The sequence below is a fragment of the Amphiprion ocellaris genome, chromosome 20 (assembly GCF_022539595.1).
Source record: "Amphiprion ocellaris isolate individual 3 ecotype Okinawa chromosome 20, ASM2253959v1, whole genome shotgun sequence".
NCBI lineage: Eukaryota > Metazoa > Chordata > Actinopteri > Pomacentridae > Amphiprion > Amphiprion ocellaris.
Window position 1 is genome coordinate 32,142,738 of NC_072785.1, and position 20,974 is coordinate 32,163,711.

Consider the following 20,974-nt stretch of genomic DNA (forward strand, 5'->3'; position numbering starts at 1 on the left):
TGATGCTGATGTTGTAAAGTCTTATAGCAGATGGGATGAAGGACCTGTGATAGCGCTCTTTCTTGCAGGGTGGATGTCTCAGTCTGCTGCTGAAGGAGCTGCTTAAAGACCCCACAGTGTCATGCAGTGGGTGAGAGGGATTGTCCATGATGGATGTGAGCTTTGACAACATCCTCCTCTCACCCACCTCCTCTATGGAGTCCAGGGAACAGTCCAGGACAGAACCTCCTCCTGACTTTCTGTTTAGTCTCTTTCTGTCCCTTTCAGTGCTCCCTGCTCCCCAGCAGACCACTGCATAGAAAATAGCAGACGCTACCACAGAGTCGTAGAATGTCCTGAGCAGAGTCCTGCACACTCCAAAGGACCTCAGTCTCCTCAGCAGGTGGAGACCACTTTGGCCCTTCTTGTACAGAACCTCTGTATTGTGTGTCCAGTCCAGTTTATTGTTGAGGTGAACACCCAGGTATTTGTATGAGTCCACCATGTCAATGTCCAAACCCTGGATGTTCACCGGTTCAGTCTGGGGTGTCCTCCTCCTGCTGAAGTCCACGATCATCTCCTTCGTCTTACTGGCGTTGAGCTGCAGATGGTTTCGCTCACACCAGTCCACAAAGTCAGAGATGACCATCCTGTACTCCCGCTCGTCCCCTTCAGATACACACCCGACAATGGCTGTATCATCGGAGAACTTCTGGAGGTGACAGCTCCCAGAGTTGTAGTGGAAGTCCGATGTGTACAGGGTGAAGAGAAAGGGTTAGAGTTAGGCTAGCTATATATATATATATATATATATATATATATATATATATATATATATATATATAGCTAGTTTTTTTCTGTATTTGGGCTTTACAGGGTTAAGATCAGATTGTGTTTGGTTGGTTTTTCAGTCTGAGGTCACAACAGTCAATGTTTTTACTGATTTAAAAGTGTAAATCTGTTCCAAGAAAATTCTTGTAAATATTAAAAAAAAACTAGTAAAAATCTTCCAAAAAAAATCCTAAAAATATCCAAAGTGATTTTATATATATATATATATATATATATATATATATATATATATATATATATATATATATATATATGAAAGTTGTAACAAGGTTCAAGGTGGCTCAAGTGCAGGAAATGAACACACGGTCTTTGAATGCAACACAGTTTTATTTACAAGTTTTTTAGGACTACAAACAAAAACTAGGACTACAACAGGAAACGGAAATAGAGAGCAATAGGCTCCGAATCTACTGCGGCTACTAGTGGCCGGGAGGTGCAGTAACTAGACTCTAAATAATAATATTAAGTCGCGGTAGGTAACACCTAGGAGAGAAAACCAATCTCTGAAGTACTAAACTAGACACCAAACAACTTCTACGAGGTTCAAGGAAAATAACTACGAATGAGGTTTTCTCTAATAACGGTGCTCTTAACCAGAGCTATTGCTACAACAGAACTACTAACTCACGAATACTACAAGAGATGCTCAGAACTGGTTCACAGCGGTGGCAGACCAGGTTTGGAGCAGCGGCTTTGGGCCTGATGCTGGATGGCGTGAAGCATCGACAGGTGAGTAGGGAAGGACGCCAGGAGGAGGGAGTCGACACAGGTGAGTGTTTCCCCGTCACAGGAGCGAATCCAGGATCCGGTGTTGACGGCAGAGTGGCGGGTGTAAGTCAGGAGCAGGTGGGTCCGGAACTGGAATAGAGGAGGACAACGGAGGTTAACAGGTTTGTAGAGCAACAAGCAGAAAGGCTGGTAATTCAGGCTGTGAACCATCACATGCTGTGTCACGATCCGGCACTGAGAGATGGGTGGCGTCTGGTTATATTGCAGAATGGGTGAAGCCTGATTGGTTGCGTTCCACCTGTTCCTGAGCTGACTGATTGTGGCAGATGGGGAACACCTGTCGCTCCTTCTACTGCTGGACTGAGGGGGGGAGCACTACCTCGGCCTGGCACCAGTAAAACTTCTAATATTTTCTTTAAGAACATTCACATAAAAATCAACCCAAATCCAGCTAATTTCACTGGATTTTTTGGTTGATTTTTATGTGAATGTTCTTAAGAAAGATTTTGAACATTTTTTTTCCACCAAAAAATGTTCAAAGATTTAAAACGGGTCAATTTGACCCGCAGGACGACACGAGGGTTAATAAAACCACAACATGAACAAACTACACTGAGCTGGAAAAATGAGACTTTTATCTACAACCAAAGGTATTTTAACTATTTGATGATTGGTGGTAAAAACACAAGTTTTAAGCGGATTCCTTATAAAAAATAAAGTTAGTTGGACTCATATTTACACGTTATTGAGCTGCAGGTCTGATAATTTTTTACACAAGCTTTTGCTTTTCAGCCTCAGAATTAAGAATCCTGCTTATTCATACATTTTTGCACATAATTAAATAAAAACACAGACATCTAAATGTATAAAATCTTTAATATTACAACAAAAACTGGATCTGGTTCTAAATTCTGCAGCTGCTGTTGCATAAAGTCACCAGCAGGTGGCGCCAACAGACCGGATATCAAAGAGTTGCAGTCTGGAGCTGCACGATTAAAACACAAAGATGTACAGGAAGTATTAATAGTTTCATCATTTGTCTTCCTCCTGTTCTGTAAATCTGTTTGTGTTAAATTTCATTTGGTTGAAACTGCAGTTCAAGTAAAGTCTGATTGATCTCTGACTATAAACTCATTCACTGTGATGAATTATTAATTCCTAGTTTGTTTTTTGAGATTCTGAGAGGATTTTTAACTCAGATAAAATAAAATCAAAATACAGACCCGAACACCTACGTCATGGTTCTGAAAAGAGGAGCAGAGCAGATATTTTATGAATTATTTTCTGTCCTCCAGTGAAAACACTTCCTGCAGTTCAGCTGAAATCTGCTTGTCAGTTTGAGCTGCTGAGAGTTTAAACCAAACCTGATGAAGCAGCTCAGCTTCAGCTACTAAACCCTGTATTTAAATTAATTTAATAGATCCGTGCATCTCATTTTGTGTTGTTGTTGTTGGTTTTGAGTATTTTTTGATCATTTTGGATGAATTTTTGTAATTCCTGACAAGTTTTAGTCATTTCAAACTTTTTTGTTCATCATTTTAATTAAATTTTGGATAAAGCTTGTCATTTTAAACTGGTTTCCAGTCATTTTAGTCAAGTTTCAGTCATTTAAGACATTTTTTTTATCATAAAAGCAAATGCTGAGTAATTTCAGGTCACTTTGGACAGTACTTTGTCATTTAAAGCAAATTTTGAGTTGTTTTTGGACAAACTTCTGTCATTTTAAACCATTTTCACTCCATTTAAGACAAATTTTAATGATTTTAAACATCAAACGTTGAGTGATTTTGGACTAATTTTGGAGGAAGTTTTGAGTCATTCTGCTCAATATTTTGACATTTTAAGCAAAGTTTGAGTCATTTTAAACATATTTTCCATCATTCTAGCTGAGTCCTACTAACAGAAGACATCTCTGAGATGTTCAGCTGATGTTTCCATCCTGGATGTTAAACATGGAGGTTCATATGATTTGTGGTGAAGAGTTTCCTGCTCTGATTGATCCTGACGTGACGTTCTTGGTAATAAATCCGCTAAATGTGTCGCCGTTGCTCTGGAACCAGTTTTCTGGTTCTTTGGTTGTCAAAGTGTGAAGATCTGGTTGGAGGTGAAAGTTTAGATTCTGTTCTGCAGCCCTCAGTTGGTCTGAGTCTGACCTTCTGGATGTTCAACACTAAGATGTTTCCTCACTGATGGATGATGAAGAAGGACAAACTGTCAGTGATTAATCACTGATTAGTGAAACTTTGGAGACTCAAATGGTTCCAGACTTGATGTTTGATGATGACGTTCCTGCAGAGAAACTTCATCTCTGCTTCTTGCTCCAAGATTCAAATGTTCCTTTGAGTTCTTCTGTTGTCTCCAGTTGTTGGTTTTGTTGGTTACGATCATCCATCCAAACCTTTTGACACGAGTAGTTCTTGGTTTTAAACCAGCAGAGTGTTGGTGTCACTTCTCTTGTTCTTGTGAAAATCTGGTTTGAGATTCTTCTGAACCTTCCCTCAATCTGCCCTGAAGATGACGTTTGGATATTTCAGGCTCCTCTACAGATCAGCTGATCAGAACATCTACCTACTGCTACTGGAGGAACCTTTATGCTCCTCAGCATGTTTAGTTTCTGTGCTTCATCCAGGAAAAGATCTGCTGAGATCTGGCCCAGAGGAACCGGTCTGATGTTCAGGTCTGGTGAGAAGATATATCTGTGGCTGAAGCATCTTCCAGCTTTCAGTTGGACTGAATCAGAATTTTCTGTTTGCCATGGAAGAGATGTTTCTGAGAAGACAATTTGTTAGTGATGAACATTTCAAACAAATCAGAATGAAATCATGGAGACTCAGATGGTTCCAGCCTTGATGGCAGCATCACTGCTTCCTGCTGCACGATTCAGGAGTTTCCTTGAGTTTACTCCACCTTCTTCAGCAGGTCTTCTTGGTCACGACCACACAGTGGGAACAGTTCTTAGTTCTAGATCAGCAAACTAATTCAGTCTAATCTGGAAGCATTTTTCTTGCAAAGAGTTGGTTCTTTAGAGGCTGAAATGCAAAGAACTGGTTGGAGATCCGTCCAAACATGAACTCAAACTGTCCTGGTGAGGCTCTGGTCATTCAGCATCCGTCCTGACTGAATCTGACTTTCTGTCCTTCCTGGATGTTCTACCTGCGTTGATGGACGACCCTTAAATATCACCAGTTTCTAAAAAATCAGTGATTGATGAAGTCCTCTGCTGTCTTCAGTTGGTTTTATTGCTCATGATGATCCTACTGACGATCTCTGATGTGAGGAGTTCTTGGTTCTAGATGGGTAAAGTGTTGGTGCAGCTGTGGAACCCTGAACTGGTTGGAGATGTTGGTCTTTTAGTCCTTATTTGGACTGAATCTGACTTTTCTGTGCTTCCTGGATGTTCTATTTGCGTTGATGGATGACATGTATGTGATAAAAATGTCCAACAAATCAGGAATAAATCAGTTTCTAGAGACCCAGAAGTCTGGAGCCTAAATGTGCTGTTTTATGTCTGCAGAGAAACTTGTTCACTGCTTGTTGCTGCAGAATTAAAGCGTCTCTTTGAGTTTTTTCCCGTCGTCTGCTGTGACCTCGCTGTGTTTTGTGTTTCAGTCTGAATTCTCTCCTCCTTCCTTCAGCCTCCGAAAACAGCTTCACATAATTATCCCGCCGCACCAAAACTCTGTTTTTCTTTTCTTGCAGGGAAATTGCTGTGTATCGTTGAAAATCCATTGAAATCTTCAAACAAAGAGGAGAAAAAGCGACCGAGGCAGGATTCCTGCACACACACACCCAGACACACACTCCGTCCATTGTCTCCGGCTCTATTATCCAGCCAACAGCGTGTTTCTCCTCTCCGGTGTGTGTTTTGTGGAGCCGACACCCAGTGGGAGAGCCTCCCTGCTCGGGGACAGATGGGTGTAATTATGTTATTTTTACCTCCTCCAGGAGCCGCTGCCAGCTCGGGGAAATTAGCATCACACCTGCATGTAATTGGCTAAATTAGCTTGTCGAGCGGCGGAGCTGCGACTGAGGTGGACGGAAGGTGTGTGTGGGAGGCAGGTAGCATCGCTGCAGCGTCGGGGGAACCGCATGTCACACCTGCAACGGAAAAATGTCACCCGGCGGCTCCACAAACACACAACAGAAGCAGAAAGACACAAAACAAACAGCACACACAGACCAACACAAACAAACAGCATCCGAGGCTCTGGCAGCTTCACGTCGCTTTCAGTCGCCTCGTCGCGTCACAAAAAAGTGGTAAAACTCCCATCAGAGCAGGTGTGTGTCTGTCCAGGTGTTAATAACATCTGTACCGTCTGTCAGCTGGAAACCTGCACAAACACAAAGTTCAGCTCAACAAAACACAACAACACAACAGTTCAGACAACTAATGGAATTATCTTCAGCCAACATGGAGTCAAAAGGATGGAAAAGAATAGGATGGAAGCATTTACGCAGGAGACGAGGAACAAAGAGGTACAGATTTCAACTTTGGGAAAGTAGCATCAAAAACATTAATTCCTATTTTTAACACTTCCCAAAATGTACACACTTTATTCAAAATCCCCTCGAAACAGAATCAAACACAAGAGTCAGAGACTTCAAGGGTAAGGGAAGAAGTGGATGGACCAGGATGTGGAGATGAAGCCGGAGAGGAAGGGTTTCCCTCTCAGTCCTGAGCAATGGAACCAACCATTAAGACAATATAAGGATTCCTTTCAGCGTTTTCTGTTGAACTAACTGAATATGTTGGCTCATTAGTTTGGTCTACAGAGAACTACAAACTACAGAGTTACAGGAATGAACTTAACTTCTGCAATGAAAGCTGTTTTAATTAGAGAATAATCAGGAGCATAAAGACACATTTTTAAGTTTTAAGGACTTGAAATCCTGAAGTCGAGGTTCATTTTCCTGATAGAACTGTACGATATGGAAGATTACTGTCTAAAAGGATCAAAAATATGATGATTCTCCTTGTGTTTACAGTTTCCGTCTGACGCTAACAAGCCTCTCAAAGCCTCCAGCTGCTGGTTCAGACGGTTAAAATCAGGAGCTAGAGGAGATGGTTGCAGCTTTAACTGTGACCTGATACACAAGTCTACAGGATCTTCTTCATCTTTCTTTATTCCATACAGTGATAAAGTCGATGTTGTATCACAGCAGAGGATCAGTTGGAACCAGGAGGGAAGAATTTTTGTTTTTTAACAGACTCTGATAGAGAATTTTGAAATGACTGATGAAATATCGTGGTTTTAAGATCAGACCTGCTAAGATTGCTATTTAAAGGAGCTAAATATGACGGTTCTCTTTGTGTTTATAGTCTCTGGTTGGCTACAGGTCCTAGTTTCAGCTTTAATAGTCACCAGATAAATAAACCTACAGCAACTTTTTTATCTTTCTGTGCTCCACAAGGTGATGAAGTCTCTGTTGTGTCACAGAACAGTTCAGTGAAAGATCAGATTTGTTAATCTTGACTCTCTGCTTGTTTGAATCAACAACACCTCCTTATAATCCGTCTGCTGCTGCGTTTCCACGTGCAGTCGGAGGATAAATAAAGACGTAAAGACGTTCATCATTATCCGGCAGCTGCTCTTCATCCTATGTGTCACCTCTCTGGACACAAATACAGTTTGAGCAGATTTCCTTATTGAGACTTCTGCTGTCATCCAGACATGTGAAAGCGTCTCGGAGGTCTTCCCACCCTGCCAAGACGAATAAATTGGTCCTCACACATAACCTCCTTATCTACATTCCTGCCGCCACGCCGGCCCGTTTCCTATGGAGCCGCTGTGATGACTCTGTCCATACAGATTGCATTATTCTACATTCTCACCTCAGTGGATCTGTCAGTCTATCTGTCATACAGCAGAGCCCCGCTGAGACTCCACACTCTGAAGAACCAGGGTCCAGGGACCAAACAGAGGAGAACCTGGAGCAGGAACAACAGAAATCATTATTCTGATCAGTTTACTGCTGCAGAAAGCTGCTAGAACAGTTATCTGAGCAGGAAAATGAGGATATAAGACAAGAGTCTGGTTACTGAGGTGGAAATATGTAACAAAGCTTCTGAAATATCCCATTTTTAAAAGAGTTTAAAAAATAAAACCACCTGGAACATTTAGAGGAGAAATTAGCCAGAATAAGAAAACGTGATGAAAATAAGAATAACAAAAGATCAGATAAAAATGGAAAGGTAAGATAAAATGAAAGAAGATCAAATTAGATGCAATAAAAATGAGATGAGATAAGATAAAGAAATGAGAAAGGACAAAATAAAATAAGATATAAATGAGATGAGGTAATGTAAAAAATTAGATAAGACAAAAATGAGATAAGACAAAAATGAGATAAGAAAAAAAAGAGATAAGATAAAATAAGATATAAATGAGATGAGATAAGATGAGATGAAATGAGATAAAATAAGATACAATAACAATATGATAAGATAAAATAAGATAAAATGAGATAAGATAAGAAAAACTAAAATAAGAAAAGATAAAACAAGATATGAAAAAAATGAGATAAGACAAAAGTAAGGTAACATAAGATAAAATGAAATTAGATGAGATAAAAATGAGATGAGATAATGCAGGAAATTTGCAGAAATGACTTTCAAAAATACAAGAACATCAGTAGAAAACCCAAAGATAAATGATAAACATACAGAAGTTCTGTTGATACTGCAGAGATTTTTCCACATGTAGAAAATCAAAGATTCCTTTGAGTTTTTCTGTATGTAGAAAAATATTAGTATTAGACTAAAGACTCCAGAAGTAGAAAACCTGATATTAAAATACTGTCACTGTCCAGATTCCTCAACATGTAGAAAAAGTTAATATAGTACAGAAAATTTAAAATGTAAAAAGTATTCATAACACACAGGTTTAAATGCACTGATGTTGAACCCGAGAGAAATATGTCAGTTTGATCTATTTTTGTAAGAAACAGTACTGTAGGAGTTTTATATTTTAGAAGCTCATATTTTCATTATGTAATAATTTTATATTCTCAACTTACATCATGAGGAAATGTATTTATTCAAACATTTTTTCAACCTAAACACCAACAGATGTAATAGCCGTCTGTGGAAAGTAAAGTCGACCTTCAGCGTCAGAAGCTAAGAACTCGTCTTTAGCAGGAATAATTTCTTCTAGGTTTAGTTCTCCTGTAAAAGCTGCCATAAAGATCAAACATCTCGATCTTTACCTGTATGATAAATGATGTTTTTAACCATCACACCTTCCTACAAGTCAGATTAGTCAAATTTCCTTCTAATCTCAGATGGAGCTCTTAAACACCAACATCTGCAGATCTTTGGAAGATATTTGTGAGTTTCTGTTTATAGAGAATCAAACCTCTGCTTGATCAAATATGTTGACAGTCAGACATTTCCATGGGATGAAATGGACATTCTCCTTAGTGGCAGCAGACTGAGCAGAACATCTCAGAACATCTATCCATTCATCCTGCAGGATCCTGAGGTGTTCCCAGGCCACATGAGATATATAATCCTCCCACAGAGTTCTGGGTCGACCCAGAAAACCTCCAGGAGGATCCTAACCAGATGTTGAACCACCTGAACGGGATCCCTTTGACTCTCTGGATGTCTGAACTCCTCAACCTGTTTCTGAGGAACCACCAGGAACCCAGAACACACTCATATCTAATACCATCTTTGTTTGAACATTTACACACGTGGACAAAATTGTTGGTATCCCTCGGTTAATGAAAGAAAAACCCACAATGGTCACAGAAATAATTAGAATCTGACAAAAGTAAAAATAAATAAAAATTCTATGAAAATTAACCAATGAAAATCAGACATTGCTTTTGAACCATGGTTCAACAGAATTATTTAAAAAAAATAAACTCATGAAACAGGCCTGGACAAAAATGATGCTACCCTTAACTTAATATTGTGTTGCACAACCTTTTGAGGCAATCACTGCAATCAAACCATTTGTGTAACTGTCAGTGAGACTCTGCACCTCTCAGCAGGTATTCTGGTCCACTCCTCATCAGCAGACTGCTCCAGTTGTCTCAGGTTTGAAGGTTCCTTCTCCAGACGCCATGTTTCAGCTCCTTCCATAGATGTTCAATAGGATTTAGATCAGGGCTCATAGAGGCCACTTCAGAATAGTCCAATGTTTTCCTCTTAGCCGTTCTTGGCTGTTTTTAGCTGTATGTTTTGGCTCATTATCCTGTTGCAAGACCCATGACCTGCAACTAAGACCAAGCTTTCTGACACTGGGCAGCACATTTCTCTCTAGAATACCTTGATAGTCATGAGATTTCATTGTACCTGCACAGATTCCAGACACCCTGTACCAGATGCAGCAAAGCAGCCCCAGAACATAACAGAACCTCCTCCATGTTCCACAGTAGGGACAGTGTTCTTTTCTTCATATGCTTCATTTTTGCATCTGTGAACATAGAGCTGATGTACCAAAAAGTTCCAGTTTTGTCTGGTCTGTCCATAGAACATTCTCCCAGAAGCTTTGTGGCTTGTCAACATGCAGTTTGCTAAATTCCAGTCTGGCTTTTTAATGATTTGTTTTCAACAATGGTGTCCTCCTTGGTCGTCTCCCATAAAGTCCACTTTGGCTCAAACAATGACGGATGGTGTGATCTGACACTGATGTACCTTGACCTTGGAGTTCACCTTTAATGTCTTTAGAGGTTGTTCTGGGCTCTTTTGTTTCCATTCCTATTATCCGTCTCTTCCATTTGTCATCAATTTTCCTCCCGCAGCCACGTCCAGGGAGGTTGGCTACAGTCTCATGGATCTTAAATTTCTGAATAATATGTGCAACTGTAGTCACAGGAACATCAAGCTGCTTGGAGATGGTCTTCTAGCCTTTACCTTTAACATGCTGGTCTATAATTTTCTTTCTAATCTCCTGAGACAACTCTCTCCTTGGCTTCCTCTGGTCCATGTTTAGTGTGGTACACACCATGTCACCAAACAGCACAGTGACTACTGTAACCCTATAAATAGGCCGACTGACTGATTACAAGTTTGTAGACACCTGTGATGCTAATTAGAGGACACACCTTGATTGAACATGTCCCTGTGGTCACATTATTTTCAGTCTTTACTAGGGGGACCATCATTTTTGTCCAGGCCTGTTTCATGAGTTTATTTTTTTAAAATAATTCTGTTAAACCACGGTTCAAAAGCAATGTCTGATTTTCATTGGTTAATTTTCATAAAATTTTTATTTATTATTACTTTTGTCAGATTCAAATTATATCTGTAACCATTGTGGGTTTTTCTTTCATTAACCGAGGGATACCAACTATTTTGTCCATGTGTGTATGTCGTCTTCCGTTTTTAAGAATCAGTATTAAAAATGTGTCCTCTACTGGATCCATTCAATCATTCAGATCTGTTTAGAACTGTTCTGTCTGTTCTCAAAGGGCCAATAACTACTCATGACTGTCATTCGGGACAATTTCAATGATTTTTGAACAGATTTTGAATAATTTTGTACAGATTGAAAGTCATTTTAGGCAGATTCAAAGTCATTTTGGACAAATTTCAAATCTTGTTGCTCAGTTTTGAATAATTTTTGAACAACTTTCAAGTCTAAACATCTAAAAACTGGAACCTCGTCTGGTCAAACTTTAACACATCAGGTTCTACTGATGTTAGAGCCTCAACAGTTGGAGAAATGTTGATAATGTATCACTTTCTTCCATTTTTAAGTTCCAGTAATGAAAAATATGTCCTCTGTTGGATCCATTCAGTCAGTTAAATCTGTTGGAAACTATTGTGTACTCTCTGAATTTCCCTCAGGATTAATAAAGGATCTATCTATCTATCTATCTATAGCCTATCTATCTATCTATCTATCTATCTATCTATCTATCTATCTATCTATCTATCTATCTATCTATAGCCTATCTATAGCCTATCTATCTATCTATCTATCTATCTATCTATCTATCTATCTATCTATCTATCTATCTATCTATCTATCTATCTATCTATCTATCTATAGCCTATCTATCTATCTATCTATCTATCTATCTATCTATCTATCTATCTATCTATCTATCTATCTATCTATCTATCTATAGCCTATCTATCTATCTATCTATCTATCTATCTATCTATCTATCTATCTATCTATCTATCTATCTATCTATCTATAGCCTATCTATAGCCTATCTATCTATCTATCTATCTATCTATCTATCTATCTATCTATCTATCTATCTATCTATCTATCTATCTATCTATCTATCTATCTATAGCCTATCTATCTATCTATCTATCTATCTATCTATCTATCTATCTATCTATCTATCTATCTATCTATCTATCTATCTATCTATAGCCTATCTATAGCCTATCTATCTATCTATCTATCTATCTATCTATCTATCTATCTATCTATCTATCTATCTATCTATCTATCTATCTATAGCCTATCTATCTATCTATCTATCTATCTATCTATCTATCTATCTATCTATCTATCTGAGTGCATTTCTTGTTTGAAATTTGATGGATGGGATGTAAAATGCCCTCCAATTCTAGTTATTTTGTCATGGAACCAGGGATCTAAACACTACAGAGGTGTTCTGCTGGGTTCAGGTCAGAGGATGTAACTACTATCTGGTTTACCTGTCTGAATTCTGTTCCTGCTTTGGTTCTACTCACCTGGCCGGCCGTTCCTTACCTGAGCTGCCCCAGGACCCTCCAGGTAACCAGCTGCTCTCAGAGTGTGGGCTCCACCTGTCGGGCGGCGCTGCAAACACAGAGCTTCATTATCTTCTGCCACCTCCGATGGGCTGCAGCCTCCGTCACCCCAAACCTCCGACCGCTCCAAGAGTGTGGGGACTTGATTATCGGCCCTGGAGCCCCGAGACTGGATGAACGAACACACACACACACACACACACACACACACACACACACACACACACACACACACACACACACACACACACACACACAAACACACACACACACACACACACACACACACACGCACACACGCACACACGCACACACGCACACACACACCCTGACACTACACTACTCAAATTAAATGACTCAATCCCTTGTTATTTCCTCACACTTTCAATGTTCCTCTGACTCCCGGGAATATAAACCAGACCTGAGTGTGTGTGTGTGTGTGTGTGTGTGTGTGTGTGTGTGTGTGTGTGTGTGTGTGTGTGTATGTGTGTGTGTGTGTGAGAATTATTTCCATCGCTTCCTTCATTTCTTCCCTCCTCCTCGCTCAGATTAACCTCCCGCTGATCCTCACAGTCAGATTTTTAATTAGTGAACCGGTTAACCAGGTTTTTAGACACTAACTAGTACTCAGGAACCGACAGAATTAGTTCAGAAATCAGCCGGAATCCATCAGCAGCTTCTTAAATGTGAATTAAAAATGTAAAAACCTTAATTGAATATGTTGGATCTGATCACAGGGCTTCAGAAAATGTGTTTTGTTTTATTGCCATTTTTTTCTTATTACTGATCAAGATTAATTTTCTGTTGGTTGGTTTATTAACTATTATATTCAGTTATTTTCTTAATATCCCTGTTTTGTTAAATTACAGATAATATCTTGTAAAATCACAGAGAAAAGGCATTAGTTGACACGAAAACAGTAAAAAAAAAAAAAAAAAAGCAAAAATGTAAACAATGTCCACATGAAAAAAATCTATATTTTAATAAGCAGTAATTTGTTCGTTTACGATGTGCAACCATGAAATGTCTGTTTTACTATATTTAAATCAGCTAAAGTCCATGTTTGTCATCAGTCTTTAGTTTCTAGTGACTCCTTTAACTCTGAATTTATGATAGAACCACTGAAACATGAATCTTTGTCATAAAAACAATCCTGTATTTTGGTTCTTTCATAGATTTATTAAAGGTTTTCTGGAAATATGATCAATCTGTTGGGTCAAAAATATATAAACAGCAACTTGAATTATCAGTTTTGTTCATGTAGAAAGTTGTGTTAATCTAGTTTCCTTAGTTTCATGGCCTCTTAACTTCTCCTGAGTGATTCCAGTCAACTACAGCTGCTGACTCCTCTGATCCAGTTTAAATAGAACCATTAGATCCACTCATTAGACTCAAACACTACAGGGGGAAAGTCTGAGGAGCTCAGCAAAGATCTGAAGAAGAAAATCATTGACTTGAAGTCAAACGCTGCCTCAGTTGATGCAAAAAATGCCCAAAATTGATTCAGTAACGGCCTAAACTCACTTGACTTTTTTAGGAGTAGTTTAGGTTTGGTTTTGGTCCTGATTTTGTGCTGGTTTTTGACTTTTTTTAAGGACTTGCTTCAGTTTTGGTTTTGGACTGGTTTCAGACTATTCTGACTGGTTCTGAACATTTTTTGGACTGATTTAGGTTTGATTTTGGTCCTGGTTTTAGACTTTGCTTAGGACTGGTGTCAGACTGTCTTGGTCAGATCTTTTTTTTAACCCAAAGAACACCAAACTGACAAGATGGCAGCATGGAGGTGGCAGTATCATGCTCTGGGGCTTTCTAGAAGAGCTTCTGGACTGGTTTCAGACTGGATGTTGGACTGGTTCTGGACTTTCTTGGGACTGTTTGGTTCCAGTCTTGGTTCTCCTGGTTTTGGATGTGATTTAAAGTTGGTTTAGGATTTATTTTACTCCGGATCTGGTCCTGGATCAGGACTGGTTTCAGATTGTCTTGGACTTTAATTAGGAGTAGTTTAGGTTTGATTTTGGTCCTGATTTTGTGAGGATTTTTGACTTTTTAAGGACTGGTTCCAGACTGTATTCTGACTGGTTCTGAACATTTTTTGGACTGGTTTAGGTTTGATTTTGGTCCTGGTTTTAGACCTTTTTAGGACTGGTTTCAGGCTGTCTTAGGCAGGCCTTGGACTTTTTTTTAACCCCAAGTACACCAAACTTACCATCAAGCATGGTGGTGGTAGTATCATGCTCTGTGGAAGTGGAGCTTGATACTGGAATAATGAAGAAGGAGGATTACCTCCACATTCTTCAGGAGAACCTAAAACCATCAGCAGAAGGTTGATCTTGGTCACAGTTGGATGTTTCAACCAGACAATGAGGCCAAACACACATCAGACGTGGTAAAGAAATGGTTCCATCAGGCTGGAATGAACGTTCTAGACTGGTCTCCCCAAAGTCTTGACTTAGACCCATCAAGAACATGAAGAACCAAGTCAGAAAGACAACAAGTTTAGGTGAACTGAACCAGTTCTGTCCAGAGGAGTCGAAGATAAACCAGAAGATTGAAACCAGAAGAACCAAACTGAGGAGGAAACGGACAAACTAGATAGATAGATAGATAGATAGATAGATAGATAGATAGGTAGATAGATAGATAGATAGATAGATAGATAGATAGATAGATAGATAGATAGATAGATAGATAGATAGATAGGTAGGTAGGTAGGTAGGTAGGTAGATAGATGGTTTGAATCCAAACAGGGAAAATCTTTAATATAAACATAAATTGTTAAATAAATGACAGTTAAAACCATAAAATGAACAAATCAAGCTGTTTTCCTGCTGAATGAAACAGAAATTTTCACCATAAACACTAATTTGCCTCCAAACTACCCAGAATGCACCACCCTGATTAGAAGAAAACCACGTGACACTGTGAACGTCTAATCTTCTGATATTAGGCGACTTCCAGATATAAAAACAGTTGACAGATTTGACATGAGACTCCTCCACAGGAACACGTCAACATATATGTTCTGCGGCGAGTTCTCCGTGTTCCCATTCATCCATGTATAGATCCAGCTCTCACTCTGTTTCCTCCATGGCAGCATTAGCATGAGAGAGACGCCGAGCGGATAAAACCAGAGACAAAAGTCCAGCTGTGAGATGAACGTGGATGAAGAATGGAACGGATCTCATCTTCAGGCTTATTACCATGTAAATCACACACACACACACACATCCAAACACAAACACACCAACACACACTCCTTTCAGCCCTCTGATTGGGCGTCAGTCAATGAAGTTGGCTCCTGCCTGGTATTTTGATGAAGTTGGTTATTTATTGGGCGATGAAATTAAGTTAATTGCTTATTGGTATTTTAATTAAGTTTCTTTCTCACTGCATGTTTGAGTGATTTCTGGAGTATTTATTGGTATTTTAATGAAGTATTATTTGGCTGCAGACTCAGTGGGGGAGCAGCTGAACAGGCATACACACAGCAGGTGGCCCAAAAACACACACACACAAATATAACAGTTACACACACACACCCAACACAAAAATACACAACGCAAAAAAGACAGCAAATACATAGATCTCAGTCGTCTCTCCGTACTCCAATACTGTCGACGAATTCTTTAAAAAGACCCTCAAGACTCTGATTTATCTGCACTGTTAAGAACCACCAGTGTATTTATTTATTTATTTATTATATTTATTAGTATTTATTATATTTTATCAAACAATTTTCAAGTCGAACTTTTTCAACAATTTACTGGTATTTTTTACAGATTTTCACTGTTTTGTTAAACTACAGATAACATCTTGTAAAATCATACAAAAAAGGTGTTAATGTGGTAATTGATGACAACTACTACAGTTTTTAGTGTTTTATAGAGAATGATACTGCCACCACCATGCATGGGGGTGGGTTTGGTGTTCTTGGGGTTAAAAGAAGACCCACCCAAGACAGCCTGAAACCAGTCCTACAAAGGTCTAAAACCAGGACCAAAGGGTTAGAATCCAGTCAGAATACAGTTTGAAACCAGTCCTTAAAAAGTCAAAAACCAGTGCAGCATTGGGACTAAAACCAGACCTAAACCACTCCTAATTAAAGTCCAAGACCCGCCCCAGACCATCTGAAACCAGTCCTGATCCAGGACCAGATCCAGAGTAAAATAAATCCTAAACCAACTTTATATCACATCCAAAACCAGGAGAAGAAAGACTGGAACCAAACATAAACAAGTCCCAAGAAAGTCCAGAACCAGTCCAACATCCAGTCTGAAACCAGTCCAGAAGCTCTTCTAGAAAGCCCCAGAGCATGATACTGCCACCTCCATGCTTGATGGTAGGTTTGGTGTTCTTGGAGTTTAAAAAAAGACCCATCCAAGACAGTCCTAAACCAGTCGTAAACCAGTCCTAAAAAGGTCTAAAACCAGTCCAGAAAATGTTCATAACCAGTCAGAATACAGTTTGAAACCAAAACTGAAACCACTTTTAGAAACAGTCTGAAAGCAGCCCTAAAAAAGTCTAAAACCAGTACAAAATCAGGACCAAAACCAAACATAAACTACTCCTAAAAAAGTCCAATACCTGCCCAAGACAGTCTGAAACCAGTCCAGAAGCACTTCTAGAAAGCCCCAGAGCATGATACTGCCACCACCATGCTTGATGGAAGGTTTAGTGTTCTTGGGGTTAAAAAAAGATCCGCTCAAGACAGTCCTAAACAAGTCGTAAACCAGTCCTCAATGGGTGTAAAACCAGGACCAAAATCAAACCTAAACCAGTCCAAAAAATGTTTAGAACCATCAGAAAATAGTCTGGAACCAAAAGTAAAACCAGTTTTAGAAACAGTCTGAAACCAGTCCTTAAAAAGTCAAAAACCAGTGCAGCATTGGGACCAAAACCAAACCTAAACTACTCCAAAAAAGTCCAAGACCTGCCCAAGACCATCTGAAACCAGACCTCATCCAGGACCAGATCCAGAGTAAAATACATTTTCTGAATCTGGTAATTTTACAGTTTTCATGTTTTATTCTCTATGTTGTACTGTTATGGTGTTTTATTCTCCTCTGTATTTTACTGTTATGGTGTTTTATTCTCCTCCGTATTTTACTGTTATGGTGTTTTATTCTCCTCCGTATTTTACTGTTATGGTGTTTTATTTTCCTCTATGTTGTATTGTTTTGGTGTTTTATTCTCTGTATTTTACTGTTATGGTGTTTTATTCTCCTCCGTATTTTACTGTTATGGTGTTTTATTTTCCTCTATGTTGTATTGTTTTGGTGTTTTATTCTCTGTATTTTACTGTTATGGTGTTTTATTCTCCTCTGTATTTTACTGTTATGGTGTTTTATTCTCCTCTATGTTGTACTGTTTTGGTGTTTTATTCTCTGTATTTTACTGTTATGGTGTTTTATTCTCTGTATTTTACTGTTATGGTGTTTTATTCTCCTCTGTATTTTACTGTTATGGTGTTTTATTTTCCTCTATGTTGTATTGTTTTGGTGTTTTATTCTCTGTATTTTACTGTTTTGGTGTTTTATTCTCCTCTATGTTGTACTGTTTTGGTGTTTTATTCTCTGTATTTTACTGTTATGGTGTTTCATTCTCTGTATTTTACTGTTATGGTGTTTTATTCTCCTCTGTATTTTACTGTTATGGTGTTTTATTCTCTGTATTTTACTGTTTTGGTGTTTTATTCTCCTCTATGTTGTACTGTTTTGGTGTTTTATTCTCTGTATTTTACTGTTATGGTGTTTTATTCTCTGTATTTTACTGTTATGGTGTTTTATTCTCCTCTGTATTTTACTGTTTTGCTGTTTTATTCACCTCTATGTTATATTGGTTTGGTGTTTTATTCTCTGTATTTTACTGTTATGGTGTTTTATTCTCTATGTTTTACTGTTTTGGTGTTTTATTCTCCTCTGTATCTTACTGTTATGGTGTTTTATTCTCTATATTTTACTGTTTCGGTGTTTTATTCTCCTCTATGTTTTACTGTTTTGGTGTTTTATTCTCTATATTTTATTGTTTTGGTGTTTTATTCTCTATATTTTACTGTTTCGGTGTTTTATTCTCCTCTAAGTTTTACTGTTTTGGTGTTTTATTCTCTGTATTTTACTGTTATGGTGTTTTATTCTCCTCTATGTTGTACTGTTTTGGTGTTTTATTCTCCTCTGTATCTTACTGTTTTTTATTCTCCTCCTTGGCTGCGGCGCTCTGACCAGATGCTTCCTGACAGTTGTGTTAGAAAACACGTCTTGGTGTCGCATGTTGTTCTGCGGCTGATGCGAGGCGGCATGTTTAGCTTCAACACGCTAAGTGTCGCTCCTGGCTGCTGGAAGCGCGACCGTCTTCATGGATGAACAAACTGTGACACAACAGTCACATCAGGAAACTCTGGCTGAGAGAAGGAAGAGAGTTCCTGTTAGAAAACACCGAAATGAGTTCAGCCTCATTTTGATAAAACATTGGAGGGAAACCCTCAGCGAGGCTCAGAGGGTTGAAGAAACGTTACAGACATTTAACAAAGATGAAGATTCAAGAGTTAAACACCAACAGCATCAGCTTAGAAAAGACAGAAAAACACTCTGAACCATCATTAGCCGATTAGATGTTGATACTGAGCTACTGGATGCATCACATTTACAAACTAAATATGAAAGTCATACAAGTATCACCCGCAAAATACTGAATATATTTAAATGACAGCCATAAAATGGATGTGTACAGATTATTACCTGCAGAATAACAAAAAATATAGTAAATATGTTAAAAAATCAGTAATAAAACTGAGGAAAAATCTGTAATTTAATATAAGTTACCTCTGTTATAGAAATGTGAGTAAAGTTACTTGAGCTCCATAGAAGTGGGGTCCAGATTTATCATTTCTGATCCTCAGAACTTCATCAGTCCAGCAGATAAACACCTTAGTTTAGAGATTCAGAGAGACAAGGACAAAACAGCGAATACAGATGGAAATTCAAGGGTTCAAGACAAGTTCAATTTGTACTCTGGACTCTGGAGATATTCCCAGTCTGAAGGTAGAACTCTGATCATTGATAAAGTTACTGGAGATGAAGAACCAGATGTTCTGAGGAGGTCAGAGCAGAGAAATGAAAGGTTTTCCTGGATGAGGACTTCAGAAATTCTCATCATAGAAAAAAGTCATTGAACTGCAGGCAGTGTTTCCTCAGAGAGACTGAGAGGAAAACCAATAAAATAAATGCAGCAGAAACAGAGAACAGATGAGCAGGTTGTTGGAGATCCATCCAGCATGGAGAAACATCTGCTGATGATGAGCAGAGTAGAGCGGAAAAGTCTATAGGCCTAGGCTGCTGGGGGACCCTGAGGGGGTCAGCTGGAGTCTTCCTCTTGGACGTCCCTTAGTTCTGCCCCTAGTTCTGCTGCTATAGGCCTAGGCTGCTGGAGGACCTCTCTGGATGCACTGAGCCCTTCTCTATCTACCATTATATTTAATATATATATACCATTATTGCATTACACTCACTCTGTTTCTCCCTGTGTCCTTTCTCCCAGTGTCCCTGATCCCAGAGCTGGATGCTTCAGATCTGTGGTGGTTCTCCCACCAACTGGCCTAATCTCCATCTGTGGGATGCTGCTGCTGCTGACCTTCCTCCAGCCCACTGCTTCCAGCTGCCCATTTCCATCAATCTACTCTGCATCACCCTCACTATACTTGATTTGCTCATCTACATATTTTTGAATTTACCACCAGCGATATATGTAGTATATTTAATGCCAGAGCTGTACACCATAGCAGTAAACTATAATCAGTTTCCATGTTAGCTTCTACTTTGTATGAATCATCTATCTGGTCATACATGTATCCAACTGTACGTTATATCTTAATCCCCCCCCCAAAGAGACATAATATGACAAAATCAAGATTAAATGACACAAGAAAGAAAAAAATAACAGAAAATAACAAAAATAAGACATTAAATGACAAAAAAACAAGAAAAAAAGACAAAATGAGACAGAATCAACACAGAACTGTCTGTAGAGGCTGTCAACATGCATAGAGCTAATTATCCATAATATGTGGAGACAAAACTGTCTCAAACAACAACATAAAATAGACAAAAATGTCACAAAACAAGAAAAACAAGACAAGCTAAAACAAGACACAAACCAACAGAAGAGACAAAAACTGACAAAGATGGGACACAAAATGACCACAAAGAGACAAATCTGTACCAAAAACACAAAATGATCGAAACAAAACAAAAGCTAAACAAAAATGAGACCTAAAGCAACACAAAACAAGAAGAAAAATGAGACAATATGAGAAAAAAAACAAGAGAAAAGACACAAAATGATGCAGAACCAACACCAAACTCTTTCTAGAGTCTGTAAACATGGAAATGGTTAAATATCTGTAAACTGTGGACAAAACTGTCTCAAACAAAAACGTAAAATAGAGAAAAATGGCACAAATGTCACAAAACAAGAAAAACAAGACACAAAATGAGAAAAACTAAATACAAAACAACAAAAATGAGAAAAATGAGACAAAATGAGAAAAATGAGGCACAAACATGAGAAAAAGAAACAAAATGAGAAAAACGAGACACAAAAATGAGAAAAACGAGACTCAAAAATGAGAAAAACAAGACTCAAAAATGAGAAAAACGAGACAAAATGAGAAAAATGAGACTCAAAAATGAGAAAAACGAGACTCAAAAATGA